Here is a 20,070-nt window from a genome sequence, read left to right as displayed (position 1 = left end):
TTAACTTTGGATACACGCAATTTCATCATTATTTCAGATTTGACTTCCCCAAATACACAGGCATACAATAGATCTTGTTCTCCAACGTAAACGGTCCCTAGTAACTAGGGTACATTCGTAAATAAATTGAGCATCATGGCTAGAAGTGACTAAATGTTGCCTAATCTTTCTCATCGAGAAATGACACAATTACAGCAACACAAAAAGGAACTCCACCGGACAAAGTTCAGTGCTCACAAGGAGCTTCATTCAACACATACGGTTCCATTCCCATTCATGCAAAGCACGAAAGTGTAAAACTTGGGAACATACTTGAGAGCAAAGATCACATTCAATCTCATTCAAGGCACGGATGTGAATGCAACGGGATGAAATTACTGAAATTATGCCTGCCCTCGAACTGTGATGATGGACTACCCGACTCGCCAATAATATTGGGTTCTGGTGTATTGAAGTACAGGAGCTGCTGGATTTGTGTGTTTTCTTACCCCCTCACCATAGTTTGTCAAATGTTTAAACAACTGAACTTATATTCAAGGTTTGTTTCTCTTCATATGTTTTACTGGTTTACATTTGTCTCAGCAACCTGTTGAATGATTCTTCTGCTTTCAAAACAAAATGACAACAGGATGAATGCACACACTTGAAAATACAATACATGCAATGTTATGCATCATAGTGATGCAACCTCCTTTCAGTTTCATACTGCATGTCAATTGAAATCCTTACTGAAATGCACACCTTCTCAAGATTGCGCTTGACTGGCGTGTCAGGCACTCAATTACAGCTGTTTTATCAAGACAATGTGTTCGTTTTGTAATATATAGTTCCGGTCTGGTGTGGCACCCCAGCTAACGCACAACGTTGCCACAACGTTTCGTGTTAGCAGGGACTGTCTGCGGCGCGCTGGTGTGTCCCGGACTTTAGAGTAGAGAGACAGTTCAATTGCAAGTATGAGCGGCAGAAACGGATATTGCCTTCCCTTTAAGTAGAGCGTCAGGGACAGCCTCTCTGGCTTACGGCCATACTAGCCTGAATACGCCCGATCTCATCCGATCTCGGAAGCTAAGCAGGCTCGGGCCTGGTCAGTACTTGGATGGGAGACCGCCTGGGAATACCAGGTGCTGTAAGCTTTTGCATCTTTTACACACCAGAGGGCGACAAATCACGAGTTTTAACTTTGGATACACGCAATTTCATCATTATTTCAGATTTGACTTCCCCAAATACACAGGCATACAATAGATCTTGTTCTCCAACGTAAACGGTCCCTAGTAACTAGTGTACATTCGTAAATAAATTGAGCATCATGGCTAGAAGTGACTAAATGTTGCCTAATCTTTCTCATCGAGAAATGACACAATTACAGCAACACAAAAAGGAACTCCACCGGACAAAGTTCAGTGCTCACAAGGAGCCTCATTCAACACACACGGTTCCATTCCCATTCATGCAAAGCACGAAAGTGTAAAACTTGGGACAATACTTGAAAGCAAAGATCACATTCAATCTCATTCAAGGCACGGATGTGAATGCAACGGGATGAAATTACTGAAATGATGCCTGCCCTCGAACTGTGATGATGGACTACCCGACTCGCCAATAATATTGGGTTCTGGTGTATTGAAATACAGGAGCTGCTGGATTTGTGTGTTTTCTTACCCCCTCACCATAGTTTGTCAAATGTTTAAACAACTGAACTTATATTCAAGGTTTGTTTCTCTTCATATGTTTTACTGGTTTACATTTGTCTCAGCAACCTGTTGAATGATTCTTCTGCTTTCAAAACAAAATGACAACAGGATGAATGCACACACTTGAAAATACAATACATGCAATGTTATGCATCATAGTGATGCAACCTCCTTTCAGTTTCATACTGCATGTCAATTGAAATCCTTACTGAAATGCACACCTTCTCAAGATTGTGCTTGACTGGCGTGTCAGGCACTCAATTACAGCTGTTTTATCAAGACAATGTGTTCGTTTTGTAATATATAGTTCCGGTCTGGTGTGGCACCCCAGCTAACGCACAACGTTGCCACAACGTCTCGTGTTAGCAGGGACTGTCTGCGGCGCGCTGGTGTGTCCCGGACTTTAGAGTAGAGAGACAGTTCAATTGCAAGTATGAGCGGCAGAAACGGATATTGCCTTCCCTTTAAGTAGAGCGTCAGGGACAGCCTCTCTGGCTTACGGCCATACTAGCCTGAATACGCCCGATCTCATCCGATCTCGGAAGCTAAGCAGGCTCGGGCCTGGTCAGTACTTGGATGGGAGACCGCCTGGGAATACCAGGTGCTGTAAGCTTTTGCATCTTTTACACACCAGAGGGCGACAAATCACGAGTTTTAACTTTGGATACACGCAATTTCATCATTATTTCAGATTTGACTTCCCCAAATACACAGGCATACAATAGATCTTGTTCTCCAACGTAAACGGTCCCTAGTAACTAGTGTACATTCGTAAATAAATTGAGCATCATGGCTAGAAGTGACTAAATGTTGCCTAATCTTTCTCATCGAGAAATGACACAATTACAGCAACACAAAAAGGAACTCCACCGGACAAAGTTCAGTGCTCACAAGGAGCCTCATTCAACACACACGGTTCCATTCCCATTCATGCAAAGCACGAAAGTGTAAAACTTGGGACAATACTTGAAAGCAAAGATCACATTCAATCTCATTCAAGGCACGGATGTGAATGCAACGGGATGAAATTACTGAAATGATGCCTGCCCTCGAACTGTGATGATGGACTACCCGACTCGCCAATAATATTGGGTTCTGGTGTATTGAAATACAGGAGCTGCTGGATTTGTGTGTTTTCTTACCCCCTCACCATAGTTTGTCAAATGTTTAAACAACTGAACTTATATTCAAGGTTTGTTTCTCTTCATATGTTTTACTGGTTTACATTTGTCTCAGCAACCTGTTGAATGATTCTTCTGCTTTCAAAACAAAATGACAACAGGATGAATGCACACACTTGAAAATACAATACATGCAATGTTATGCATCATAGTGATGCAACCTCCTTTCAGTTTCATACTGCATGTCAATTGAAATCCTTACTGAAATGCACACCTTCTCAAGATTGCGCTTGACTGGCGTGTCAGGCACTCAATTACAGCTGTTTTATCAAGACAATGTGTTCGTTTTGTAATATATAGTTCCGGTCTGGTGTGGCACCCCAGCTAACGCACAACGTTGCCACAATGTTGCCACAACGTGGCGTGTTAGCAGGGACTATCTGCGGCGCGCTGCTGTGTCCCGGGCTTTAGAGTAGAGAGACAGTTCAACTGTAAGTATGAACGGCAGAAACGGATATTGCCTTCCCTTTAAGTAGAGCGTCAGGGACAGCCTTTCTGGCTTACGGCCATACTAGCCTGAATACGCCCGATCTCGTCCGATCTCGGAAGCTAAGCAGGCTCGGGCCTGGTCAGTACTTGGATGGGAGACCGCCTGGGAATACCAGGTGCTGTAAGCTTTTGCATCTTTTACACACCAGAGGGCGACAAATCACGAGTTTTAACTTTGGATACACGCAATTTCATCATTATTTCAGATTTGACTTCCCCAAATACACAGGCATACAATAGATCTTGTTCTCCAACGTAAACGGTCCCTAGTAACTAGGGTACATTCATAAATAAATTGAGCATCATGGCTAGAAGTGACTAAATGTTGCCTAATCTTTCTCATCGAGAAATGACACAATTACAGCAACACAAAAAGGAACTCCACCGGACAAAGTTCAGTGCTCACAAGGAGCCTCATTCAACACACACGGTTCCATTCCCATTCATGCAAAGCACGAAAGTGTAAAACTTGGGAACATACTTGAGAGCAAAGATCACATTCAATCTCATTCAAGGCACGGATGTGAATGCAACGGGATGAAATTACTGAAATGATGCCTGCCCTCGAACTGTGATGATGGACTACCCGACTCGCCAATAATATTGGGTTCTGGTGTATTGAAATACAGGAGCTGCTGGATTTGTGTGTTTTCTTACCCCCTCACCATAGTTTGTCAAATGTTTAAACAACTGAACTTATATTCAAGGTTTGTTTCTCTTCATATGTTTTACTGGTTTACATTTGTCTCAGCAACCTCAGCAAAAATGATTCTTCTACTTTCAAAACAAAATGACAACAGGATGAATGCACACACTTGAAAATACAATACATGCAATGTTATGCATCATAGTGATGCAACCTCCTTTCAGTTTCATACTGCATGTCAATTGAAATCCTTACTGAAATGCACACCTTCTCAAGATTGCGCTTGACTGGCGTGTCAGGCACTCAATTACAGCTGTTTTATCAAGACAATGTGTTCGTTTTGTAATATATAGTTCCGGTCTGGTGTGGCACCCCAGCTAACGCACAACGTTGCCACAACGTTTCGTGTTAGCAGGGACTGTCTGCGGCGCGCTGGTGTGTCCCGGACTTTAGAGTAGAGAGACAGTTCAACTGCAAGTATGAGCGGCAGAAACGGATATTGCCTTCCCTTTAAGTAGAGCGTCAGGGACAGCCTCCCTGGCTTACGGCCATACTAGCCTGAATACGCCCGATCTCGTCCGATCTCGGAAGCTAAGCAGGCTCGGGCCTGGTCAGTACTTGGATGGGAGACTGCCTGGGAATACCAGGTGCTGTAAGCTTTTGCATCTTTTACACACCAGAGGGCGACAAATCACGAGTTTTAACTTTGGATACACGCAATTTCATCATTATTTCAGATTTGACTTCCCCAAATACACAGGCATACAATAGATCTTGTTCTCCAACGTAAACGGTCCCTAGTAACTAGGGTACATTCGTAAATAAATTGAGCATCATGGCTAGAAGTGACTAAATGTTGCCTAATCTTTCTCATCGAGAAATGACACAATTACAGCAACACAAAAAGGAACTCCACCGGACAAAGTTCAGTGCTCACAAGGAGCCTCATTCAACACACACGGTTCCATTCCCATTCATGCAAAGCACGAAAGTGTAAAACTTGGGAACATACTTGAGAGCAAAGATCACATTCAATCTCATTCAAGGCACGGATGTGAATGCAACGGGATGAAATTACTGAAATGATGCCTGCCCTCGAACTGTGATGATGGACTACCCGACTCGCCAATAATATTGGGTTCTGGTGTATTGAAATACAGGAGCTGCTGGATTTGTGTGTTTTCTTACCCCCTCACCATAGTTTGTCAAATGTTTAAACAACTGAACTTATATTCAAGGTTTGTTTCTCTTCATATGTTTTACTGGTTTACATTTGTCTCAGCAACCTCAGCAAAAATGATTCTTCTACTTTCAAAACAAAATGACAACAGGATGAATGCACACACTTGAAAATACAATACATGCAATGTTATGCATCATAGTGATGCAACCTCCTTTCAGTTTCATACTGCATGTCAATTGAAATCCTTACTGAAATGCACACCTTCTCAAGATTGCGCTTGACTGGCGTGTCAGGCACTCAATTACAGCTGTTTTATCAAGACAATGTGTTCGTTTTGTAATATATAGTTCCGGTCTGGTGTGGCACCCCAGCTAACGCACAACGTTGCCACAACGTTTCGTGTTAGCAGGGACTGTCTGCGGCGCGCTGGTGTGTCCCGGACTTTAGAGTAGAGAGACAGTTCAACTGCAAGTATGAGCGGCAGAAACGGATATTGCCTTCCCTTTAAGTAGAGCGTCAGGGACAGCCTCCCTGGCTTACGGCCATACTAGCCTGAATACGCCCGATCTCGTCCGATCTCGGAAGCTAAGCAGGCTCGGGCCTGGTCAGTACTTGGATGGGAGACCGCCTGGGAATACCAGGTGCTGTAAGCTTTTGCATCTTTTACACACCAGAGGGCGACAAATCACGAGTTTTAACTTTGGATACACGCAATTTCATCATTATTTCAGATTTGACTTCCCCAAATACACAGGCATACAATAGATCTTGTTCTCCAACGTAAACGGTCCCTAGTAACTAGGGTACATTCGTAAATAAATTGAGCATCATGGCTAGAAGTGACTAAATGTTGCCTAATCTTTCTCATCGAGAAATTACACAATTACAGCAACACAAAAAGGAACTCCACCGGACAAAGTTCAGTGCTCACAAGGAGCCTCATTCAACACACACGGTTCCATTCCCATTCATGCAAAGCACGAAAGTGTAAAACTTGGGAACATACTTGAGAGCAAAGATCACATTCAATCTCATTCAAGGCACGGATGTGAATGCAACGGGATGAAATTACTGAAATGATGCCTGCCCTCGAACTGTGATGATGGACTACCCGACTCGCCAATAATATTGGGTTCTGGTGTATTGAAATACAGGAGCTGCTGGATTTGTGTGTTTTCTTACCCCCTCACCATAGTTTGTCAAATGTTTAAACAACTGAACTTATATTCAAGGTTTGTTTCTCTTCATATGTTTTACTGGTTTACATTTGTCTCAGCAACCTGTTGAATGATTCTTCTGCTTTCAAAACAAAATGACAACAGGATGAATGCACACACTTGAAAATACAATACATGCAATGTTATGCATCATAGTGATGCAACCTCCTTTCAGTTTCATACTGCATGTCAATTGAAATCCTTACTGAAATGCACACCTTCTCAAGATTGCGCTTGACTGGCGTGTCAGGCACTCAATTACAGCTGTTTTATCAAGACAATGTGTTCGTTTTGTAATATATAGTTCCGGTCTGGTGTGGCACCCCAGCTAACGTACAACGTTGCCACAACGTTTCGTGTTAGCAGGGACTGTCTGCGGCGCGCTGGTGTGTCCCGGACTTTAGAGTAGAGAGACAGTTCAACTGCAAGTATGAGCGGCAGAAACGGATATTGCCTTCCCTTTAAGTAGAGCGTCAGGGACAGCCTCCCTGGCTTACGGCCATACTAGCCTGAATACGCCCGATCTCGTCCGATCTCGGAAGCTAAGCAGGCTCGGGCCTGGTCAGTACTTGGATGGGAGACCACCTGGGAAAACCAGGTGCTGTAAGCTTTTGCATCTTTTACACACCAGAGGGCGACAAATCACGAGTTTTAACTTTGGATACACGCAATTTCATCATTATTTCAGATTTGACTTCCCCAAATACACAGGCATACAATAGATCTTGTTCTCCAACGTAAACGGTCCCTAGTAACTAGGGTACATTCGTAAATAAATTGAGCATCATGGCTAGAAGTGACTAAATGTTGCCTAATCTTTCTCATCGAGAAATGACACAATTACAGCAACACAAAAAGGAACTCCACCGGACAGAGTTCAGTGCTCACAAGGAGCCTCATTCAACACACACGGTTCCATTCCCATTCATGCAAAGCACGAAAGTGTAAAACTTGGGAACATACTTGAGAGCAAAGATCACATTCAATCTCATTCAAGGCACGGATGTGAATGCAACGGGATGAAATTACTGAAATGATGCCTGCCCTCGAACTGTGATGATGGACTACCCGACTCGCCAATAATATTGGGTTCTGGTGTATTGAAATACAGGAGCTGCTGGATTTGTGTGTTTTCTTACCCCCTCACCATAGTTTGTCAAATGTTTAAACAACTGAACTTATATTCAAGGTTTGTTTCTCTTCATATGTTTTACTGGTTTACATTTGTCTCAGCAACCTGTTGAATGATTCTTCTGCTTTCAAAACAAAATGACAACAGGATGAATGCACACACTTGAAAATACAATACATGCAATGTAATGCATCATAGTGATGCAACCTCCTTTCAGTTTCATACTGCATGTCAATTGAAATCCTTACTGAAATGCACACCTTCTCAAGATTGCGCTTGACTGGCGTGTCAGGCACTCAATTACAGCTGTTTTATCAAGAGAATGTGTTCGTTTTGTAATATATAGTTCCGGTCTGGTGTGGCACCCCAGCTAACGCACAACGTTGCCACAATGTTGCCACAACGTGGCGTGTTATCAGGGACTGTCTGCGGCGCGCTGGTGTGTCCCGGGCTTTAGAGTAGAGAGACAGTTCAACTGTAAGTATGAACGGCAGAAACGGATATTGCCTTCCCTTTAAGTAGAGCGTCAGGGACAGCCTCCCTGGCTTACGGCCATACTAGCCTGAATACGCCCGATCTCGTCCGATCTCGGAAGCTAAGCAGGCTCGGGCCTGGTCAGTACTTGGATGGGAGACCGCCTGGGAATACCAGGTGCTGTAAGCTTTTGCATCTTTTACACACCAGAGGGCGACAAATCACGAGTTTTAACTTTGGATACACGCAATTTCATCATTATTTCAGATTTGACTTCCCCAAATACACAGGCATACAATAGATCTTGTTCTCCAACGTAAACGGTCCCTAGTAACTAGGGTACATTCATAAATAAATTGAGCATCATGGCTAGAAGTGACTAAATGTTGCCTAATCTTTCTCATCGAGAAATGACACAATTACAGCAACACAAAAAGGAACTCCACCGGACAAAGTTCAGTGCTCACAAGGAGCCTCATTCAACACACACGGTTCCATTCCCATTCATGCAAAGCACGAAAGTGTAAAACTTGGGAACATACTTGAGAGCAAAGATCACATTCAATCTCATTCAAGGCACGGATGTGAATGCAACGGGATGAAATTACTGAAATGATGCCTGCCCTCGAACTGTGATGATGGACTACCCGACTCGCCAATAATATTGGGTTCTGGTGTATTGAAATACAGGAGCTGCTGGATTTGTGTGTTTTCTTACCCCCTCACCATAGTTTGTCAAATGTTTAAACAACTGAACTTATATTCAAGGTTTGTTTCTCTTCATATGTTTTACTGGTTTACATTTGTCTCAGCAACCTCAGCAAAAATGATTCTTCTACTTTCAAAACAAAATGACAACAGGATGAATGCACACACTTGAAAATACAATACATGCAATGTTATGCATCATAGTGATGCAACCTCCTTTCAGTTTCATACTGCATGTCAATTGAAATCCTTACTGAAATGCACACCTTCTCAAGATTGCGCTTGACTGGCGTGTCAGGCACTCAATTACAGCTGTTTTATCAAGACAATGTGTTCGTTTTGTAATATATAGTTCCGGTCTGGTGTGGCACCCCAGCTAACGCACAACGTTGCCACAACGTTTCGTGTTAGCAGGGACTGTCTGCGGCGCGCTGGTGTGTCCCGGACTTTAGAGTAGAGAGACAGTTCAACTGCAAGTATGAGCGGCAGAAACGGATATTGCCTTCCCTTTAAGTAGAGCGTCAGGGACAGCCTCCCTGGCTTACGGCCATACTAGCCTGAATACGCCCGATCTCGTCCGATCTCGGAAGCTAAGCAGGCTCGGGCCTGGTCAGTACTTGGATGGGAGACCGCCTGGGAATACCAGGTGCTGTAAGCTTTTGCATCTTTTACACACCAGAGGGCGACAAATCACGAGTTTTAACTTTGGATACTCGCAATTTCATCATTATTTCAGATTTGACTTCCCCAAATACACAGGCATACAATAGATCTTGTTCTCCAACGTAAACGGTCCCTAGTAACTAGGGTACATTCGTAAATAAATTGAGCATCATGGCTAGAAGTGACTAAATGTTGCCTAATCTTTCTCATCGAGAAATTACACAATTACAGCAACACAAAAAGGAACTCCACCGGACAAAGTTCAGTGCTCACAAGGAGCCTCATTCAACACACACGGTTCCATTCCCATTCATGCAAAGCACGAAAGTGTAAAACTTGGGAACATACTTGAGAGCAAAGATCACATTCAATCTCATTCAAGGCACGGATGTGAATGCAACGGGATGAAATTACTGAAATGATGCCTGCCCTCGAACTGTGATGATGGACTACCCGACTCGCCAATAATATTGGCTTCTGGTGTATTGAAATACAGGAGCTGCTGGATTTGTGTCATTTCTTACCCCCTCACCATAGTTTGTCAAATGTTTAAACAACTGAACTTATATTCAAGGTTTGTTTCTCTTCATATGTTTTACTGGTTTACATTTGTCTCAGCAACCTGTTGAATGATTCTTCTGCTTTCAAAACAAAATGACAACAGGATGAATGCACACACTTGAAAATACAATACATGCAATGTTATGCATCATAGTGATGCAACCTCCTTTCAGTTTCATACTGCATGTCAATTGAAATCCTTACTGAAATGCACACCTTCTCAAGATTGCGCTTGACTGGCGTGTCAGGCACTCAATTACAGCTGTTTTATCAAGACAATGTGTTCGTTTTGTAAAATATAGTTCCGGTCTGGTGTGGCACCCCAGCTAACGCACAACGTTGCCACAATGTTGCCACAACGTGGCGTGTTAGCAGGGACTGTCTGCGGCGCGCTGGTGTGTCCCGGGCTTTAGAGTAGAGAGACAGTTCAACTGTAAGTATGAACGGCAGAAACGGATATTGCCTTCCCTTTAAGTAGAGCGTCAGGGACAGCCTCCCTGGCTTACGGCCATACTAGCCTGAATACGCCCGATCTCGTCCGATCTCGGAAGCCAAGCAGGCTCGGGCCTGGTCAGTACTTGGATGGGAGACCGCCTGGGAATACCAGGTGCTGTAAGCTTTTGCATCTTTTACACACCAGAGGGCGACAAATCACGAGTTTTAACTTTGGATACACGCAATTTCATCATTATTTCAGATTTGACTTCCCCAAATACACAGGCATACAATAGATCTTGTTCTCCAACGTAAACGGTCCCTAGTAACTAGGGTACATTCGTAAATAAATTGAGCATCATGGCTAGAAGTGACTAAATGTTGCCTAATCTTTCTCATCGAGAAATGACACAATTACAGCAACACAAAAAGGAACTCCACCGGACAAAGTTCAGTGCTCACAAGGAGCCTCATTCAACACACACGGTTCCATTCCCATTCATGCAAAGCACGAAAGTGTAAAACTTGGGAACATACTTGAGAGCAAAGATCACATTCAATCTCATTCAAGGCACGGATGTGAATGCAACGGGATGAAATTACTGAAATGATGCCTGCCCTCGAACTGTGATGATGGACTACCCGACTCGCCAATAATATTGGGTTCTGGTGTATTGAAATACAGGAGCTGCTGGATTTGTGTGTTTTCTTACCCCCTCACCATAGTTTGTCAAATGTTTAAACAACTGAACTTATATTCAAGGTTTGTTTCTCTTCATATGTTTTACTGGTTTACATTTGTCTCAGCAACCTGTTGAATGATTCTTCTGCTTTCAAAACAAAATGACAACAGGATGAATGCACACACTTGAAAATACAATACATGCAATGTTATGCATCATAGTGATGCAACCTCCTTTCAGTTTCATACTGCATGTCAATTGAAATCCTTACTGAAATGCACACCTTCTCAAGATTGCGCTTGAATGGCGTGTCAGGCACTCAATTACAGCTGTTTTATCAAGACAATGTGTTCGTTTTGTAATACATAGGTCTGGTGTGGCACCCCAGCTAACGCACAACGTTGCCACAACGTTTCGTGTTAGCAGGGACTGTCTGCGGCGTGCTGGTGTGTCCCGGACTTTAGAGTAGAGAGACAGTTCAACTGTAAGTATGAGCGGCAGAAACGGATATTGCCTTCCCTTTAAGTAGAGCGTCAGGGACAGCCTCCCTGGCTTACGGCCATACTAGCCTGAATACGCCCGATCTCGTCCGATCTCGGAAACTAAGCAGGCTCGGGCCTGGTCAGTACTTGGATGGGAGACCGCCTGGGAATACCAGGTGCTGTAAGCTTTTGCATCTTTTACACACCAGAGGGCGACAAATCACGAGTTTTAACTTTGGATACACGCAATTTCATCATTATTTCAGATTTGACTTCCCCAAATACACAGGCATACAATAGATCTTGTTCTCCAATGTAAACGGTCCCTAGTAACTAGGGTACATTCGTAAATAAATTGAGCATCATGGCTAGAAGTGACTAAATGTTGCCTAATCTTTCTCATCGAGAAATGACACAATTACAGCAACACAAAAAGGAACTCCACCGGACAAAGTTCAGTGCTCACAAGGAGCCTCATTCAACACACACGGTTCCATTCCCATTCATGCAAAGCACGAAAGTGTAAAACTTGGGAACATACTTGAGAGCAAAGATCACATTCAATCTCATTCAAGGCACGGATGTGAATGCAACGGGATGAAATTACTGAAATGATGCCTGCCCTCGAACTGTGATGATGGACTACCCGACTCGCCAATAATATTGGGTTCTGGTGTATTGAAATACAGGAGCTGCTGGATTTGTGTGTTTTCTTACCCCCTCACCATAGTTTGTCAAATGTTTAAACAACTGAACTTATATTCAAGGTTTGTTTCTCTTCATATGTTTTACTGGTTTACATTTGTCTCAGCAACCTGTTGAATGATTCTTCTGCTTTCAAAACAAAATGACAACAGGATGAATGCACACACTTGTAAAAACAATACATGCAATGTTATGCATCATAGTGATGCAACCTCCTTTCAGTTTCATACTGCATGTCAATTGAAATCCTTACTGAAATGCACACCTTCTCAAGATTGCGCTTGACTGGCGTGTCAGGCACTCAATTACAGCTGTTTTATCAAGACAATGTGTTCGTTTTGTAATATATAGTTCCGGTCTGGTGTGGCACCCCAGCTAACGCACAACGTTGCCACAATGTTGCCACAACGTGGCGTGTTAGCAGGGACTGTCTGCGGCGCGCTGGTGTGTCCCGGGCTTTAGAGTAGAGAGACAGTTCAACTGTAAGTATGAACGGCAGAAACGGATATTGCCTTCCCTTTAAGTAGAGCGTCAGGGACAGCATTCCTAGCTTACGGCCATACTAGCCTGAATACGCCCGATCTCGTCCGATCTCGGAAGCTAAGCAGGCTCGGGCCTGGTCAGTACTTGGATGGGAGACCGCCTGGGAATACCAGGTGCTGTAAGCTTTTGCATCTTTTACACACCAGAGGGCGACATATCACGAGTTTTAACTTTGGATACACGCAATTTCATCATTATTTCAGATTTGACTTCCCCAAATACACAGGCATACAATAAATCTTGTTCTCCAATGTAAACGGTCCCTAGTAACTAGGGTACATTCATAAATAAATTGAGCATCATGGCTAGAAGTGACTAAATGTTGCCTAATCTTTCTCATCGAGAAATGACAGAATTACAGCAACACAAAAAGGAACTCCACCGGACAAAGTTCAGTGCTCACAAGGAGCCTCATTCAACACACACGGTTCCATTCCCATTCATGCAAAGCACGAAAGTGTAAAACTTGGGAACATACTTGAGAGCAAAGATCACATTCAATCTCATTCAGGCACGGATGTGAATGCAACAAGATGAAATTACTGAAATGATGCCTGCCCTCGAACTGTGATGATGGACTACCCGACTCGCCAATAATATTGGGTTCTGGTGTATTGAAATACAGGAGCTGCTGGATTTGTGTGTTTTCTTACCCCCTCACCATAGTTTGTCAAATGTTTAAACAACTGAACTTATATTCAAGGTTTGTTTCTCTTCATATGTTTTACTGGTTTACATTTGTCTCAGCAACCTGTTGAATGATTCTTCTGCTTTCAAAACAAAATGACAACAGGATGAATGCACACACTTGAAAATACAATACATGCAATGTTATGCATCATAGTGATGCAACCTCCTTTCAGTTTCATACTGCATGTCAATTTAAATCCTTACTGAAATGCACACCTTCTCAAGATTGCGCTTGACTGGCGTGTCAGGCACTCAATTACAGCTGTTTTATCAAGACAATGTGTTCGTTTTGTAATATATAGTTCCGGTCTGGTGTGGCACCCCAGCTAACGCACAACGTTGCCACAATGTTGCCACAACGTGGCGTGTTAGCAGGGACTGTCTGCGGCGCGCTGGTGTGTCCCGGGCTTTAGAGTAGAGAGACAGTTCAACTGTAAGTATGAACGGCAGAAACGGATATTGCCTTCCCTTTAAGTAGAGCGTCAGGGACAGCCTCCCTGGCTTACGGCCATACTAGCCTGAATACGCCCGATCTCGTCCGATCTCGGAAGCTAAGCAGGCTTGGGCCTGGTCAGTACTTGGATGGGAGACTGCCTGGAAATACCAGGTGCTGTAAGCTTTTGCATCTTTTACACACCAGAGGGCGACAAATCACGAGTTTTAACTTTGGATACACGCAATTTCATCATTATTTCAGATTTGACTTCCCCAAATACACAGGCATACAATAGATCTTGTTCTCCAACGTAAACGGTCCCTAGTAACTAGGGTACATTCGTAAATAAATTGAGCATCATGGCTAGAAGTGACTTAATGTTGCCTAATCTTTCTCATCGAGAAATGACACAATTACAGCAACACAAAAAGGAACTCCACCGGACAAAGTTCAGTGCTCACAAGGAGCTTCATTCAACACATACGGTTCCATTCCCATTCATGCAAAGCACGAAAGTGTAAAACTTGGGAACATACTTGAGAGCAAAGATCACATTCAATCTCATTCAAGGCACGGATGTGAATGCAACGGGATGAAATTACTGAAATTATGCCTGCCCTCGAACTGTGATGATGGACTACCCGACTCGCCAATAATATTGGGTTCTGGTGTATTGAAGTACAGGAGCTGCTGGATTTGTGTGTTTTCTTACCCCCTCACCATAGTTTGTCAAATGTTTAAACAACTGAACTTATATTCAAGGTTTGTTTCTCTTCATATGTTTTACTGGTTTACATTTGTCTCAGCAACCTGTTGAATGATTCTTCTGCTTTCAAAACAAAATGACAACAGGATGAATGCACACACTTGAAAATACAATACATGCAATGTTATGCATCATAGTGATGCAACCTCCTTTCAGTTTCATACTGCATGTCAATTGAAATCCTTACTGAAATGCACACCTTCTCAAGATTGCGCTTGACTGGCGTGTCAGGCACTCAATTACAGCTGTTTTATCAAGACAATGTGTTCGTTTTGTAATATATAGTTCCGGTCTGGTGTGGCACCCCAGCTAACGCACAACGTTGCCACAACGTTTCGTGTTAGCAGGGACTGTCTGCGGCGCGCTGGTGTGTCCCGGACTTTAGAGTAGAGAGACAGTTCAATTGCAAGTATGAGCGGCAGAAACGGATATTGCCTTCCCTTTAAGTAGAGCGTCACGGACAGCCTCTCTGGCTTACGGCCATACTAGCCTGAATACGCCCGATCTCATCCGATCTCGGAAGCTAAGCAGGCTCGGGCCTGGTCAGTACTTGGATGGGAGACCGCCTGGGAATACCAGGTGCTGTAAGCTTTTGCATCTTTTACACACCAGAGGGCGACAAATCACGAGTTTTAACTTTGGATACACGCAATTTCATCATTATTTCAGATTTGACTTCCCCAAATACACAGGCATACAATAGATCTTGTTCTCCAACGTAAACGGTCCCTAGTAACTAGTGTACATTCGTAAATAAATTGAGCATCATGGCTAGAAGTGACTAAATGTTGCCTAATCTTTCTCATCGAGAAATGACACAATTACAGCAACACAAAAAGGAACTCCACCGGACAAAGTTCAGTGCTCACAAGGAGCCTCATTCAACACACACGGTTCCATTCCCATTCATGCAAAGCACGAAAGTGTAAAACGTGGGACAATACTTGAGAGCAAAGATCACATTCAATCTCATTCAAGGCACGGATGTGAATGCAACGGGATGAAATTACTGAAATGATGCCTGCCCTCGAACTGTGATGATGGACTACCCGACTCGCCAATAATATTGGGTTCTGGTGTATTGAAATACAGGAGCTGCTGGATTTGTGTGTTTTCTTACCCCCTCACCATAGTTTGTCAAATGTTTAAACAACTGAACTTATATTCAAGGTTTGTTTCTCTTCATATGTTTTACTGGTTTACATTTGTCTCAGCAACCTGTTGAATGATTCTTCTGCTTTCAAAACAAAATGACAACAGGATGAATGCACACACTTGAAAATACAATACATGCAATGTTATGCATCATAGTGATGCAACCTCCTTTCAGTTTCATACTGCATGTCAATTGAAATCCTTACTGAAATGCACACCTTCTCAAGATTGCGCTTGACTGGCGTGTCAGGCACTCAATTACAGCTGTTTTATCAAGACAATGTGTTCGTTTTGTAATATATAGTTCCGGTCTGGTGTGGCACCCCAGCTAACGCACAACGTTGCCACAATGTTGCCACAACGTGGCGTGTTAGCAGGGACTATCTGCGGCGCGCTGCTGTGTCCCGGGCTTTAGAGTAGAGAGACAGTTCAACTGTAAGTATGAACGGCAGAAACGGATATTGCCTTCCCTTTAAGTAGAGCGTCAGGGACAGCCTTTCTGGCTTACGGCCATACTAGCCTGAATACGCCCGATCTCGTCCGATCTCGGAAGCTAAGCAGGCTCGGGCCTGGTCAGTACTTGGATGGGAGACCGCCTGGGAATACCAGGTGCTGTAAGCTTTTGCATCTTTTACACACCAGAGGGCGACAAATCACGAGTTTTAACTTTGGATACACGCAATTTCATCATTATTTCAGATTTGACTTCCCCAAATACACAGGCATACAATAGATCTTGTTCTCCAACGTAAACGGTCCCTAGTAACTAGGGTACATTCATAAATAAATTGAGCATCATGGCTAGAAGTGACTAAATGTTGCCTAATCTTTCTCATCGAGAAATGACACAATTACAGCAACACAAAAAGGAACTCCACCGGACAAAGTTCAGTGCTCACAAGGAGCCTCATTCAACACACACGGTTCCATTCCCATTCATGCAAAGCACGAAAGTGTAAAACTTGGGAACATACTTGAGAGCAAAGATCACATTCAATCTCATTCAAGGCACGGATGTGAATGCAACGGGATGAAATTACTGAAATGATGCCTGCCCTCGAACTGTGATGATGGACTACCCGACTCGCCAATAATATTGGGTTCTGGTGTATTGAAATACAGGAGCTGCTGGATTTGTGTGTTTTCTTACCCCCTCACCATAGTTTGTCAAATGTTTAAACAACTGAACTTATATTCAAGGTTTGTTTCTCTTCATATGTTTTACTGGTTTACATTTGTCTCAGCAACCTCAGCAAAAATGATTCTTCTACTTTCAAAACAAAATGACAACAGGATGAATGCACACACTTGAAAATACAATACATGCAATGTTATGCATCATAGTGATGCAACCTCCTTTCAGTTTCATACTGCATGTCAATTGAAATCCTTACTGAAATGCACACCTTCTCAAGATTGCGCTTGACTGGCGTGTCAGGCACTTAATTACAGCTGTTTTATCAAGACAATGTGTTCGTTTTGTAATATATAGTTCCGGTCTGGTGTGGCACCCCAGCTAACGCACAACGTTGCCACAACGTTTCGTGTTAGCAGGGACTGTCTGCGGCGCGCTGGTGTGTCCCGGACTTTAGAGTAGAGAGACAGTTCAACTGCAAGTATGAGCGGCAGAAACGGATATTGCCTTCCCTTTAAGTAGAGCGTCAGGGACAGCCTCCCTGGCTTACGGCCATACTAGCCTGAATACGCCCGATCTCGTCCGATCTCGGAAGCTAAGCAGGCTCGGGCCTGGTCAGTACTTGGATGGGAGACCGCCTGGGAATACCAGGTGCTGTAAGCTTTTGCATCTTTTACACACCAGAGGGCGACAAATCACGAGTTTTAACTTTGGATACTCGCAATTTCATCATTATTTCAGATTTGACTTCCCCAAATACACAGGCATACAATAGATCTTGTTCTCCAACGTAAACGGTCCCTAGTAACTAGGGTACATTCGTAAATAAATTGAGCATCATGGCTAGAAGTGACTAAATGTTGCCTAATCTTTCTCATCGAGAAATTACACAATTACAGCAACACAAAAAGGAACTCCACCGGACAAAGTTCAGTGCTCACAAGGAGCCTCATTCAACACACACGGTTCCATTCCCATTCATGCAAAGCACGAAAGTGTAAAACTTGGGAACATACTTGAGAGCAAAGATCACATTCAATCTCATTCAAGGCACGGATGTGAATGCAACGGGATGAAATTACTGAAATGATGCCTGCCCTCGAACTGTGATGATGGACTACCCGACTCGCCAATAATATTGGCTTCTGGTGTATTGAAATACAGGAGCTGCTGGATTTGTGTCATTTCTTACCCCCTCACCATAGTTTGTCAAATGTTTAAACAACTGAACTTATATTCAAGGTTTGTTTCTCTTCATATGTTTTACTGGTTTACATTTGTCTCAGCAACCTGTTGAATGATTCTTCTGCTTTCAAAACAAAATGACAACAGGATGAATGCACACACTTGAAAATACAATACATGCAATGTTATGCATCATAGTGATGCAACCTCCTTTCAGTTTCATACTGCATGTCAATTGAAATCCTTACTGAAATGCACACCTTCTCAAGATTGCGCTTGACTGGCGTGTCAGGCACTCAATTACAGCTGTTTTATCAAGACAATGTGTTCGTTTTGTAAAATATAGTTCCGGTCTGGTGTGGCACCCCAGCTAACGCACAACGTTGCCACAATGTTGCCACAACGTGGCGTGTTAGCAGGGACTGTCTGCGGCGCGCTGGTGTGTCCCGGGCTTTAGAGTAGAGAGACAGTTCAACTGTAAGTATGAACGGCAGAAACGGATATTGCCTTCCCTTTAAGTAGAGCGTCAGGGACAGCCTCCCTGGCTTACGGCCATACTAGCCTGAATACGCCCGATCTCGTCCGATCTCGGAAGCCAAGCAGGCTCGGGCCTGGTCAGTACTTGGATGGGAGACCGCCTGGGAATACCAGGTGCTGTAAGCTTTTGCATCTTTTACACACCAGAGGGCGACAAATCACGAGTTTTAACTTTGGATACACGCAATTTCATCATTATTTCAGATTTGACTTCCCCAAATACACAGGCATACAATAGATCTTGTTCTCCAACGTAAACGGTCCCTAGTAACTAGGGTACATTCGTAAATAAATTGAGCATCATGGCTAGAAGTGACTAAATGTTGCCTAATCTTTCTCATCGAGAAATGACACAATTACAGCAACACAAAAAGGAACTCCACCGGACAAAGTTCAGTGCTCACAAGGAGCCTCATTCAACACACACGGTTCCATTCCCATTCATGCAAAGCACGAAAGTGTAAAACTTGGGAACATACTTGAGAGCAAAGATCACATTCAATCTCATTCAAGGCACGGATGTGAATGCAACGGGATGAAATTACTGAAATGATGCCTGCCCTCGAACTGTGATGATGGACTACCCGACTCGCCAATAATATTGGGTTCTGGTGTATTGAAATACAGGAGCTGCTGGATTTGTGTGTTTTCTTACCCCCTCACCATAGTTTGTCAAATGTTTAAACAACTGAACTTATATTCAAGGTTTGTTTCTCTTCATATGTTTTACTGGTTTACATTTGTCTCAGCAACCTGTTGAATGATTCTTCTGCTTTCAAAACAAAATGACAACAGGATGAATGCACACACTTGAAAATACAATACATGCAATGTTATGCATCATAGTGATGCAACCTCCTTTCAGTTTCATACTGCATGTCAATTGAAATCCTTACTGAAATGCACACCTTCTCAAGATTGCGCTTGACTGGCGTGTCAGGCACTCAATTACAGCTGTTTTATCAAGACAATGTGTTCGTTTTGTAATACATAGGTCTGGTGTGGCACCCCAGCTAACGCACAACGTTGCCACAACGTTTCGTGTTAGCAGGGACTGTCTGCGGCGTGCTGGTGTGTCCCGGACTTTAGAGTAGAGAGACAGTTCAACTGTAAGTATGAGCGGCAGAAACGGATATTGCCTTCCCTTTAAGTAGAGCGTCAGGGACAGCCTCCCTGGCTTACGGCCATACTAGCCTGAATACGCCCGATCTCGTCCGATCTCGGAAACTAAGCAGGCTCGGGCCTGGTCAGTACTTGGATGGGAGACCGCCTGGGAATACCAGGTGCTGTAAGCTTTTGCATCTTTTACACACCAGAGGGCGACAAATCACGAGTTTTAACTTTGGATACACGCAATTTCATCATTATTT

The 20,070-nt window shown here is 43.4% G+C and overlaps 17 non-coding genes across 17 annotated transcripts; all 17 read left to right on the top strand.

The window, feature by feature from the left end:
• The first annotated feature begins 1,014 nt into the window (after nt 1-1,014).
• Nucleotides 1,015-1,133, top strand: LOC136743023 (5S ribosomal RNA). The gene has a single exon (XR_010815142.1). It is a non-coding gene; the product is annotated as a 5S ribosomal RNA (ribosomal RNA).
• Nucleotides 1,134-2,188: 1,055 nt separating this feature from the next.
• Nucleotides 2,189-2,307, top strand: LOC136743012 (5S ribosomal RNA). Its single transcript, XR_010815131.1, has one exon. It is a non-coding gene; the product is annotated as a 5S ribosomal RNA (ribosomal RNA).
• A 1,066-nt stretch (nt 2,308-3,373) lies between these two features.
• On the top strand, nt 3,374-3,492 carry LOC136743039 (5S ribosomal RNA). Its single transcript, XR_010815156.1, has one exon. It is a non-coding gene; the product is annotated as a 5S ribosomal RNA (ribosomal RNA).
• Nucleotides 3,493-4,550: 1,058 nt separating this feature from the next.
• On the top strand, nt 4,551-4,669 carry LOC136743149 (5S ribosomal RNA). The gene has a single exon (XR_010815260.1). It is a non-coding gene; the product is annotated as a 5S ribosomal RNA (ribosomal RNA).
• A 1,058-nt stretch (nt 4,670-5,727) lies between these two features.
• Nucleotides 5,728-5,846, top strand: LOC136743038 (5S ribosomal RNA). Its single transcript, XR_010815155.1, has one exon. It is a non-coding gene; the product is annotated as a 5S ribosomal RNA (ribosomal RNA).
• Nucleotides 5,847-6,901: 1,055 nt separating this feature from the next.
• Nucleotides 6,902-7,020, top strand: LOC136743065 (5S ribosomal RNA). The gene has a single exon (XR_010815181.1). It is a non-coding gene; the product is annotated as a 5S ribosomal RNA (ribosomal RNA).
• Nucleotides 7,021-8,086: 1,066 nt separating this feature from the next.
• LOC136743037 (5S ribosomal RNA) lies at nt 8,087-8,205 on the top strand. The gene has a single exon (XR_010815154.1). It is a non-coding gene; the product is annotated as a 5S ribosomal RNA (ribosomal RNA).
• A 1,058-nt stretch (nt 8,206-9,263) lies between these two features.
• Nucleotides 9,264-9,382, top strand: LOC136743034 (5S ribosomal RNA). Its single transcript, XR_010815152.1, has one exon. It is a non-coding gene; the product is annotated as a 5S ribosomal RNA (ribosomal RNA).
• Nucleotides 9,383-10,448: 1,066 nt separating this feature from the next.
• Nucleotides 10,449-10,567, top strand: LOC136743112 (5S ribosomal RNA). Its single transcript, XR_010815226.1, has one exon. It is a non-coding gene; the product is annotated as a 5S ribosomal RNA (ribosomal RNA).
• A 1,050-nt stretch (nt 10,568-11,617) lies between these two features.
• Nucleotides 11,618-11,736, top strand: LOC136743194 (5S ribosomal RNA). The gene has a single exon (XR_010815303.1). It is a non-coding gene; the product is annotated as a 5S ribosomal RNA (ribosomal RNA).
• Nucleotides 11,737-12,802: 1,066 nt separating this feature from the next.
• LOC136743033 (5S ribosomal RNA) lies at nt 12,803-12,921 on the top strand. The gene has a single exon (XR_010815151.1). It is a non-coding gene; the product is annotated as a 5S ribosomal RNA (ribosomal RNA).
• Nucleotides 12,922-13,986: 1,065 nt separating this feature from the next.
• On the top strand, nt 13,987-14,105 carry LOC136743239 (5S ribosomal RNA). Its single transcript, XR_010815345.1, has one exon. It is a non-coding gene; the product is annotated as a 5S ribosomal RNA (ribosomal RNA).
• A 1,055-nt stretch (nt 14,106-15,160) lies between these two features.
• Nucleotides 15,161-15,279, top strand: LOC136743001 (5S ribosomal RNA). The gene has a single exon (XR_010815120.1). It is a non-coding gene; the product is annotated as a 5S ribosomal RNA (ribosomal RNA).
• Nucleotides 15,280-16,345: 1,066 nt separating this feature from the next.
• LOC136743032 (5S ribosomal RNA) lies at nt 16,346-16,464 on the top strand. Its single transcript, XR_010815150.1, has one exon. It is a non-coding gene; the product is annotated as a 5S ribosomal RNA (ribosomal RNA).
• Nucleotides 16,465-17,522: 1,058 nt separating this feature from the next.
• LOC136743031 (5S ribosomal RNA) lies at nt 17,523-17,641 on the top strand. Its single transcript, XR_010815149.1, has one exon. It is a non-coding gene; the product is annotated as a 5S ribosomal RNA (ribosomal RNA).
• Nucleotides 17,642-18,707: 1,066 nt separating this feature from the next.
• On the top strand, nt 18,708-18,826 carry LOC136743111 (5S ribosomal RNA). Its single transcript, XR_010815225.1, has one exon. It is a non-coding gene; the product is annotated as a 5S ribosomal RNA (ribosomal RNA).
• Nucleotides 18,827-19,876: 1,050 nt separating this feature from the next.
• Nucleotides 19,877-19,995, top strand: LOC136743193 (5S ribosomal RNA). Its single transcript, XR_010815302.1, has one exon. It is a non-coding gene; the product is annotated as a 5S ribosomal RNA (ribosomal RNA).
• The last annotated feature ends 75 nt before the right edge of the window (nt 19,996-20,070 follow it).

Source organism: Amia ocellicauda, unplaced genomic scaffold (assembly GCF_036373705.1).
Source record: "Amia ocellicauda isolate fAmiCal2 unplaced genomic scaffold, fAmiCal2.hap1 HAP1_SCAFFOLD_77, whole genome shotgun sequence".
Lineage (NCBI taxonomy): Eukaryota > Metazoa > Chordata > Actinopteri > Amiiformes > Amiidae > Amia > Amia ocellicauda.
This window is presented reverse-complemented; position numbering and strand designations above follow the sequence as displayed.